Source organism: Canis aureus, chromosome 2 (genome assembly GCF_053574225.1).
Source record: "Canis aureus isolate CA01 chromosome 2, VMU_Caureus_v.1.0, whole genome shotgun sequence".
Taxonomy (NCBI): Eukaryota; Metazoa; Chordata; class Mammalia; order Carnivora; family Canidae; genus Canis; species Canis aureus.
Window position 1 is genome coordinate 24,874,562 of NC_135612.1, and position 10,372 is coordinate 24,884,933.

General features: G+C 39.6%; 1 protein-coding gene across 15 annotated transcripts in view; it reads right to left on the bottom strand.

Moving 5' to 3' along the window:
* The window catches only part of XRCC4 (X-ray repair cross complementing 4), a 251,826-nt gene extending 241,473 nt beyond the window's left edge, over positions 1–10,353 (bottom strand). For 10 of the 15 annotated variants that reach the window (XR_013361769.1, XR_013361776.1, XR_013361766.1 and 7 more), the window contains exon 1: positions 10,230–10,353. The gene's annotated coding sequence lies outside the window, so the exon portion shown is untranslated. The other 5 variants (XM_077866089.1, XM_077866092.1, XM_077866095.1 and 2 more) reach the window with 4 other exon arrangements.
* Positions 10,354–10,372: the final 19 nt, after the last annotated feature.

A 10,372-nucleotide genomic window follows, 5' to 3' on the forward strand; every position in this document is an offset into this window, starting at 1 on the left:
GCTTAGTATTTTTTTAAAAGCATTGATTATTAAGGTTTATCTTACCAGAATTCTCACATTGACTATTTTTTTTAATAATTTATTCCTGGCATTTTCATTATTTTTTCCCTTTCATTTTCTTTCTTTTTTTATTTTTTATTTATTCATAAGAGACACAGAGAGAGAGAAAGACACAGGCAGAGGGAGAAGGAGGCTCCATGCAGGGAGCCCAACGTGGGACTCGATCCCGGGACCCCAGGATCATGCCCCGGGCCGAAGGTGGCACTAAACCGCTGAGCCACCAGGGCTGCCCTCCCTTTCATTTTCATTAATAGCATGTCAACTTGCTGGTTGGAATCATCTATCTGACTAAAGGATAAAATAAGGTTTTTTTTTCCCTTAAATGACCACAAAATCAGTTTACCTTTAAATTTCCAAAGCAATTACACAAATATTTCAAGCTTTCTATAGAAGAAATGCTTTCTTGAAAGATTATTTTCATGTTCCAATTATCTAAACTTTAAAGGTAAAGAATTTATAGTATTATTAAATACTTTTCTAATCATGTCAATATTACCTCCATTCTATTAATTTAGAAATGAAAGTAAGGCGACCAGCTGTCCAGATTTCCCTGAGATTTTTCTTGGTCAACATTAAAAGTCCTATGTCCAGGAAACCTCCCAATCCCAGGCAAATTAGGATGGACAGTCACCTAAAGTAAGAGTAAAATATATTTAAGACTAGAGACATAATCTTGTTCAAAAACTTGTAAAGTATAGCTGATATTCAAGTTAGACATTAAACTGATAGTCTCATGCTTCATGAAAAAAGCATATTTTAATATGTCTACAAATTAAAGCATTTTTGCTATGGTCATAGTCCATTCTCAATTACCTCTTATGACTGTGGAATGCCAGCTGCTACCATTCCAAATATCATATTACTACTCATTTCCTCTGCTTATCATTTACAAATACCATTAATAATCATTAGTTTCAGTGATTCATTTAAAGTTCACTTCCTCTCCTTTTTCTTTACCCAATGAACTAAGTATTTTAAAACAACAAAATGACCTGAATAAATCTTCCACATAAAATCTAATGCCTAAATCCAAAATGCCCTGAAAATTGGACCCAAAGTTCTAAGACTTCCTTTCTGTTTTCATCAAATGGACACTCTTAATTACAAATAAACTTGGCAGAAAGGATGAGAGTACACTCATCATTTTGGAAACTTTCTAAACCTTCACAAGAACACTTCAGTCCTAACTGCAGTTTCATGTGAGAATGACACTTAACAGAACTGAAGAGATAATACCTGAAACATAGCATTAGCTGAACAGTCTTTTCATTAAGAATTTAGTCATTATGATTTCTTAAGCTGTGAAATTTTGACACCTCTCTTGTATCTTAATTTCAGAAAAGTGAGAAGAGTGTTCCTATGAAACACCATCAGTTAAGTGTATATACAGTCTTTTCTACTTGAAAAATGTGCTGCTCAGAACTGAAATGTAACAAAAAGCACTTGTAGAAAAGAAACAGGACTTGTACTGTACTTTTTCCCCCACCCACAAACCCATTTACTTACAACTGTGCCCATTTATCTGCCTATTTCTGATGGCAAACGGGATGAATGATAAGATTGGGGTACAAATGAGTTAATCCTGAGAAGAATCATCTCAACTGGTGACACTACCTGACTCAGCCATTCAAAAATATTTAGGGACTATATACAACTGCCAATTTTTAATCTACAAAAAAATGGCAATTTCACATGTTTTGAATGATAGTTAAGTTATAAACAACACATTCCAAATTGGAGGAATAATTATATATTTATTTCCTATGCCACAATTTTTGACTCCAAGTCATTTTCAACCACATCCCTGAACATATTTTGGACTCTAGTGGAAGGATGTTCCAAGATAAAAAGCAAAAGATTTCATGAGTTGATAATTCTTGTGCTAGGTGATGGGTACATTGGAATCCATTATGTTCTACCTTTTATGTATGTTTGAAATGTTCTACAATAAAACATACAAATATAGTTCAATAATTGTAATTTGACCATCAGGCTGATTATACTGTGAAACAAAATCATTTATTAGAAATTTATTCTTAAATTTCAATACTTGAAACTTAGGAGCCTGTTTAAGAAATATTGAGCAGTGTTGACTCTAGTAAATAGTATTTATCTGATAAACATTACACCTCAACTACTGGTACGTAATGCACCGGTGACCGCCCCAGAAATGATGAGCACATGACTCTAATTAGGACAACGAAGACCACCGAACCCTAATTCCCAGACTTTAGAATATAGATTCTTCTCTACTGGATCTGATGCTTTAGCACTGTGAGCCTGAAGCTGCTGACAGCTAAAGCAACAGAGCAGAAAGTGAAACTCAAGTGTGGGCAGCAGCTCAGATCTGATTCCAACAACACCAGAATCTAGATCTAACCATAGATATTTTAGGTACTAAGCTGCGAAATTCCTCTCTGTTTGCTACCTTGTTTCAGGCTTTGGAACTAGTCAGACTTCAGTATGAATCCTCACTGTCATTCCTGGGTTATGTGGACCCCAGCAAATTATTTAATTCTTTAAACCTAAGTTATCTCATAGTACCTGTAAAACAGCTGTAAGTCAGCAATGTGTGTATTCCATTAGTCGCATGAGTATCAAACTTTGGGAAACTGTATTAAACTCATAATATTCAACATCAAACAGGAAGTTTTACACTTTCAGCTTAATATGCTGACACTCTCATCAAATCTAAAACACAGGACATTTTGAAAGCACAGGGCAAATCTGTTATCACTCCATGATAAAAAAAAAAAAAAAAAAAAAACCGGTAACAGGTGGTTTAAGAAGACAACTGGTGAATATTTTCCATAAGGCCCTAATGATTTTAGAAAAAGAAAAACGCATATTTAAACAAAGGTTCAAAGTCTTGATTACATGGCAAAAAAAAAAAAAAAAAAAAAAGGTTTCAAAGTTCTAAAACTCACTAATTAATAAGTTTAATGTTTTCTCCTTAAAACTCCAAAGCTTACCTCAAAATATTGGCAAATGCTTTCTTAAAAGAAGCATCTGCTCAATTTAAACTTTACAATTCTTTCCCTTCCATCTTTAATATATTCTTTTGAGTATATATATATACTCAAAAGAATATATTAAAAGCCTTCTCTGAACCTCTACAATTTTTTTTCATGTTTATAAGATATTTAGAGAAATAAATATAGCTCCTGGCAGGATATAGGACCTCGATTATACGTTGCCTCCATTCTTCACCATATAAACTTAAACATGTGATCTCTAGTATTAGAAAAGAAAAGCAATGAGAGGACCAGTCCTGATTGATACTCATAGTTTATGCTCTTCGAGGCCTGTTTTAGCATGATCCTTCAAAGAACACTCAGTTTAAATTCTTCTAAATGTCTGCAGAACAGACATTTAAGACCGTTTGTATGGTTCCAATGACTTGATAAAAAAAAGCTTCAACTACAGTGATATTCATACAGGAATTAACAGTGGTGATCTGTGGTATCAGCTTCATGATATCAACTTTATGATCTGTGATAGCAAATATATCAACTTTACTTGCTCTTTAATCCACTCATTTTCTTCTGAGATAGAACTGTCAATCAAAACAAATTTTCTTATCACATTTAAACTTCAGAAACTTGTTTTCTCCATTGCTAAATTCTCAGAGCATAAATATCAGTTCCCAAAAGTAATCTGTAAGTCTTGACTTGAGCTCATTTTTGTAATAATGTGTAAAATGATGAAGTTGGTTCCTAAACACAGTATTAAGGCAAGAGCTTTTTTATTCAATTTATAGAGGAGTATCATTGCACAACTAATTTACAAAATTACACATTGTAACCATGCTGTCATTTTTTAAAAACCTGGTAAGTCCACATATGGAACTATATAAGTATACTATTTATACAAGCATCTACCTACAAATTACCAAAGAACTGTCAATAATTTTTTTTTTTAAATTTAAGTGCTCCAAAGTTTAGACAGATGTTATCCTACTTTCTCCGAGCAGCTGTTCATTGGACATGTTCCTTATTTATTGATATACTGTGTTCAATGCTAGGGTCATATTTCTTAAACAGGAACTTGGCAACTTCCAAATTCTGTGGTAAATATTGACATATCTCAGCATGTCAATATTTATACTGTCAAGACTTTGATGAATCTCAACAATGGCTGCATCTTATTTCTTAGCAGCCACTTGCTTCTGTTCCAATTGAGCAAAGTCTTTATTCAATAAAATTCTTGTTAACTGTTCAGATAAAACTACAAGTAAGCTAACAGCATCCTCTCACACAAAAGACCAGACTGTTGTTTATTTCAACGTTTTGGACATTTCAATATGGTTATTAAAGTTCAAAGAAATAAGGCACAAATTTAGAAATAGTTGTTTTTGATTACTTAATCCCAAGCCTAATCATCACTTTCAACCCCACTGCTGGGGTTGAAAGCTGCTGAAGCTTTTTCAGAATTTATAGGATTAAATTATTTCCTTTTCTTTTAGTCTTAAAGGCTATTCAACATTACAAAAAGATTGGTTTATGGACTACATCAGTGATAATATTCAGTGTATAGTTGAAATTCAGAGTATAGTTCAAATTCAGAATGCTTACCATAAAAGGTAGTTAGAAGTCTAGTTCATTATCTATGATTAAAGTGTTTTATTTTTTTTAAGATTTTATTTATTCATGAGACACACACACACACATACACACAGAGAGAGACAGGCAGAGACCCAGGTAGAGGGAGAAGCAGGCTCTGTGCAGGGAGCCCAACGTGGGACTCAATCCCGGGTCTCGAGGATCACGCCCTGGGCAGAAGGCAGGCGCTAAATCACTGAGCCACCCAGGGATCCCCTAAGCAGTGTTTTATTTATTCATTTATTTATTTAAATTTTCTGTTCCTCAAATACAGTATTGACAAAATAAAGAAATAACCCTTCCACCACGTACAAGATTAGGCCGGCTAATAAACAGTGTTTTATTTTATTTTTTTTAATTTTTTTTTCATTTATTTATGATCGTCACACAGAGAGAGAGAGGCAGAGACATAGGCAGAGGGAGAAGCAGGCTCCATGCACCGGGAGCCTGACGTGGGACTCGATCCCGGGTCTCCAGGATCGTGCCCTGGGCCAAAGGCAGGCACTAAACCGCTGCGCCACCCAGGGATCCCTAAACAGTGTTTTAAATGCAAAATTAGTTTACCTAATTTTTGTGCCGAGTATCAGAAATTATATAACAAATTAATTATCTTTAACTTAACCTTAATAATAAATTTCCATATCATTGTGAGAAAAATCTTTGCAATATCTTGAAAATAGCCCAGGATTTCTCAATGGCATACAACCAAAGGTTTAATTTAAAGCTAATGGTAGTACTATCATCTAGCAAAAGCATGGATGCCTCATGAGCAATTTGGAATTACAGCATGGATTTCTCCTTTGAGGCAATAGAAATCAAATGGTGTTCTCCCAGAGTCTCATCAACATTAAAAACTCCTGACTATAATCCTCTATTCATCTTTTTCAGCCAATGTCTTAGGAAAAAAAAAAAAAAGCACAACTCACGTTCTCTTAAGCACTGCCAGCTTCACAAATGACGAGGAACAAATTGCCCTGGACTATAAAATGATTACCTCCTACCTGTACAAAAAGTATCCTTCTACTATTTTAAGCACAGCCACCTTTTTCCTAGAAAACAAGGTATAGCAAATAGACCATTGATTTTAGACTCAGAAGATTCAGCTTGAAATCAAAACTCTACCACTTCATAGCGGAGTGACTTTGGTCATGCCATCAGTGCACTAAAACATTCACTGGCTGCTCTCTATGTACCAGGCTTTGATATCCCCAGAATGAATAAGACACATTTCCAGCTCTCTAGTGAGACAAAAATACCCCAAAATAATTATCTTACATGCTTGTCAAGTGCAGAGGCAGGGTGGTACCTCCTGTGAGGAGTACATGTAAGCCAGCCTGATATTTCGGGGAAGGCTTCCTTGAGTTATACCTGATATGAATCTTAAAATGTGAAAAGGAGAGATAGAAAATGCAGAAGAACCTGCATGAGTTGGGGCAGCCTGGGTTGCTCAGTGCTTGAGCGTCTGCCTTTGGCTCAGGGCATGATTCTGGGGTCCCGGGATCAGGTCCCGTGTCGGACTCCCTGCATGGAGCTTGCTTCTCCCTCTGCCTGTGTCTCTTTCTTTCTGTCTCTCACGAATAAATAAAATAAACAAAATAAAAAGAATCTGCATGAGCAAAGGCTTAAGAGACAAGAAACAGCAAATCTGGAAATGATAAACAATTCAGTGTTTCACAATGACTGTGAATCAAGGATGACTAAATTCAAATACCGAGCCAACTTCATTCAACCAAAACCTGTGCCCTTCTATGCATCAGACAGTGCTTTAGAACTTGACATAAGGAAACAAAACAAATAATTCTTTCCTTTTTAAAATTTGTATTTTAATAGATAAATGACAAAAAAAACACATAACAAATATGTAAAATATATAGTATGGTGATACGTGCTATGGTAAAAGGAGAAGATAAAACAGGATAGAGAAAACTGGAAATACAGAGGCCTGTGACAGGAGGGGGATAGTTGCAAAGCTACAATTTTAAATAGGACGTTAAGGTAGGCTTTATTGAAAAGGTGGTATCTGAGCACATACATCAAGGAGGTGAAAAATTTAGTTGTGTGGATGTCTAGGAAAAAGCATTCCAAGCAGAGGAAGCAGCCAGTGCAAAGGCCCTAAGGCAGAAGTGGGCTTAGTGTATTTAAGAAACAAGGCAGCCAGTATGGCTGGGACAGAATGAGAGGAAAGAGAACACAAAGGGCAGAAGTCAGGGAGGTAACAGGAAACCAGATCATGTAGAGTTTTGTAGGCCAAAGTCAGGATGTTAGCTTTTATCGTGAATCAAGTGAGAAGTCATAAAAGGTCTTAAAGCAAATAAATAATTTATATTCCTAATAAACTTTTTATTTGGGAGGAATACTGAATGTATGGGAAAGCTGCAAAGATAACACAGCCCCCATATACACCTCACCCAGTTTCTTCTAACATTAACTTCTTATATTACTGCAGTGCATTTACCAAAACAAAGGAACAAACATTGGTGCATCACTACTAACTAAACTCCAGGCTACTTATTTGGATTTTACCATTTTTTTCCTGTAATATCTTTTATCTGTTCCAGGATGCAATCTAGGATAATCTGTCACATTTAGAATCTTACCTCTTAATACAATTTCTTACTTGCATTTAAAAAGTTTCATTCTGGCTATTGTGTGAAAATAGATTGTACAGAAGCAAGGATTGAAGAAAGTTAAGGAGACCAGCTGGAACCCTATTACTGTTAATCCAAGCAAGAAATCATAAGAGTTAAAACAGACATCCCAGAAACAGAGGATCAATGTACTAACAGCAGAAATAGTAGCAAACGGTTAAATTCTATATATATTTTATGGAGAGAGTCAACAATGGATTTGCTGATGGATTTGGTGGAATATAAGAGAAAGTAGAGTCAAGAATGACTCCGAACACTTAGCTTTGAGCAACTGGCTGAATAGAGCAGCCAGCATCTGAGATGAAAAAGAATGGGACAGGTTTGGGGGAAAAGGAGTTCAGTTTGTGCCATGTGGGTTTGCAATTACTTTAAATAAACAAATGGAGATGCAGAGGTAGGCAAATGTATACGTGAGTCTGGAGTTCAGGGAGGGAACTAAGAGGCCATTTTCCTTTTAAGAATAATGTGCTATCCTGTATTAATACTTTGTATAAAATGATTCATGGGGCACCTGGGTGGCTCAGAGGCTGAGCATCTGCCTTTGGCTCAGATCATGACCTCGGGGTCCTGGGATCCAGTCCTACATTGGGCTCCTTGCATGGAGCCTACTTCTCTCTCTGCCTATGTCTCTGCCTCTTTCTGTGTCTCTCATGAATAAATAAATAAATAAAATCTTTTAAAAATATATTTTAAAAAGTCATTAAGACTTGATGATATCCTCAAAAGGAAGTGTAGAAAGAGGAAAAGAAGCAAAGATTGAGCCCTGGAACATTCAACAATGAGAGATCAGAAAGAATAGAAGGAAGACGGTTACAGAAGGAAAACCAAGAGAGTGCAATGTCCTGGAAATCAGTGAATAAAATACAACATGGACAAGGAAGTGATAACTGTGTCAAAGGTTACTAATGGCTCAAATACCGCAAAGACTGGGAATAATCAACACCTGGAGACAGCTGGTGACACAAAGTAAAGGATGGGGGGGGAGGGGGGAGCAAAAGCCATTCTGGAATGATCTCAAGAGAAAATAGAAAAAGAGGAACTGGGGTTTGGAACATAAAGTCCTTAGAGGATTTTTGTTCAGAAGAGCAATCAATGAACGAGCTCAGAAGTGGAGGAAGGGGGATCCCTGGGTGGCGCAGCGGTTTGGCGCCTGCCTTTGGCCCAGGGCGCGATCCTGGAGCCCCGGGATCGAGTCCCACGTCGGGCTCCCGGTGCATGGAGCCTGCTTCTCCCTCTGCCTGTGTCTCTGCCTCTCTCTCTCTCTCACTGTGTGCCTATCATAAATAAATAAATTAATTAATTTAAAAAAAAAAAAAAGTGGAGAAAGGGGGCAGCCCGCGTGGCTCAGCGGTTTAGCGCCGCCTTCGGCCCAGGGAGTGATCCTGGAGTCCCGGGATCGAGTCCCGCGTCGGGCTCCCTGCATGGAGCCTGCTTCTCCCTCTGCCTGTGTCTCTGCGTCTCTCTGTCTCTCATGAATAAATAAATTCTTAAAAAAAAAAAAAAGTGGAGAAAGGTTAGGAGAAGCATTTCTCGGGAGCCTGGGAGGCTTAAGTCCCAGGGTCCTAGGATCACACCCCACAGCGGGCTTTGCGGGGTGCCTCCCTCTCCCCCTGCTTGTGCTCTCCCTGCCAAATGAACAAGTAAGATCTTTAAAAAGAGAGAGAGAAGTACTCCTTAAAGAGAAATACCATGCAGGTCAAACACGGGTCTTAATCTAAACGCCACGGAGAAAGAATATAAAAAAAGAGGGCGGCGAAGGGCAAACACCAGAACACGAAGACCTAACTTCAACTACGGAGGCTAGTTGAGGAGCACAGAAAACAAGCGGTTAAGTAAAACCACTGCCTTTTAATGTATGTGACCACTAGTGAATTAAAAAAAAAAAAAAAAAAAAGAAAAGAAAAAAAGAAAAAGAACGAACCCATCAACACTAGCTGCAAAGTAAAAAAAAAAAAAAAGGGGGGGGGGTGGTGGAGGCGGGAGGCCGACCGGTGGTTAAAAAAAAAAAAAAAAAAAAGGATGCCACTTTGATCCAAAAGCCTTCCAGGGAGGCCCAAGAAATGTGCGAACTAGACGCGTCAGAGCACCTGCTGCTCCATTCGGTCTCTGCAAAGACAGAGCGGCTGGAATATGAAGCCTCATCCAGTGGGATCATCAAAACTAAAAGAAGCTAAATACTAATACTAATACTAACTGATTAAAAGAGGACGCTGAGGGGCAGCCGGGGTGGCTCAGCAGTAGAGCGCCTGCCTGCGGCCCAGGGCGTGACCCGGGTCCCGGGATCGAGTCCCGCGTCGGGCTCCCTGCGTAGAGCCTGCTTCTCCCTCTGCCCCTCTCTGTGTCTGTCATGAATAAATAAATTAAATATAAAAAAAAAAAAAAAAAAAGGAAAGAAAGAAAGAAAAGAAGAGGAAGCTGGCCTGCGGTTCCTGTCGCTGGTGGACCCCTCCTCCGGATACCTACGGGCCTACTGAGGTCAGCGAGGGCAGCTCCACTGGTCGCCACGGCCCTGCCTTACCCCAAGGCCTCGCACACTCCGGGCCCCAGAGCAAACCCAGGGGCAGCTTAAGGAGCGAGGGCGCCGAGGGCAAGGAGGCCGGCGTCAGGGTGTCACAGCCCCGGGGTCCAGCGCCTACCCAGCGTCACGACCACCACAGCGCCCCTCAGAGGCGCTCCGCAGCCTGAGGAATCCGCCGGGCGCGAAGGGAGACAGACGCTGAGGTGCCCAGCGTGCGCCCAGGTCGGGGGAACCAGGCCTCCCCGGGAGCTCCCCCGAGCTGGCAAACCTCGCGCACTGAGGAGTTCTAGGACCCCGAAGTTAAAAAAAAAAAAGAGGAGGGGGGGAAGCAAGACCCCAAAAACAGGCCAGGACGGCAGATTCCTATCCCTGAAACACGCATCTCCCACTTCCGGACCTTACCTCGCCGCTCCCCCACTTCCGGCCTCCTCCGAAAGGCCCGCGCCTGCAGACGGCCCGCGGCGGCCAATGGGAGCGCCGCCCACGTCCGCGCGGCGCGTGACGTCCGTTAAGTCCCGCCCCTTCCGGCAGTGAGGAGCCTATCG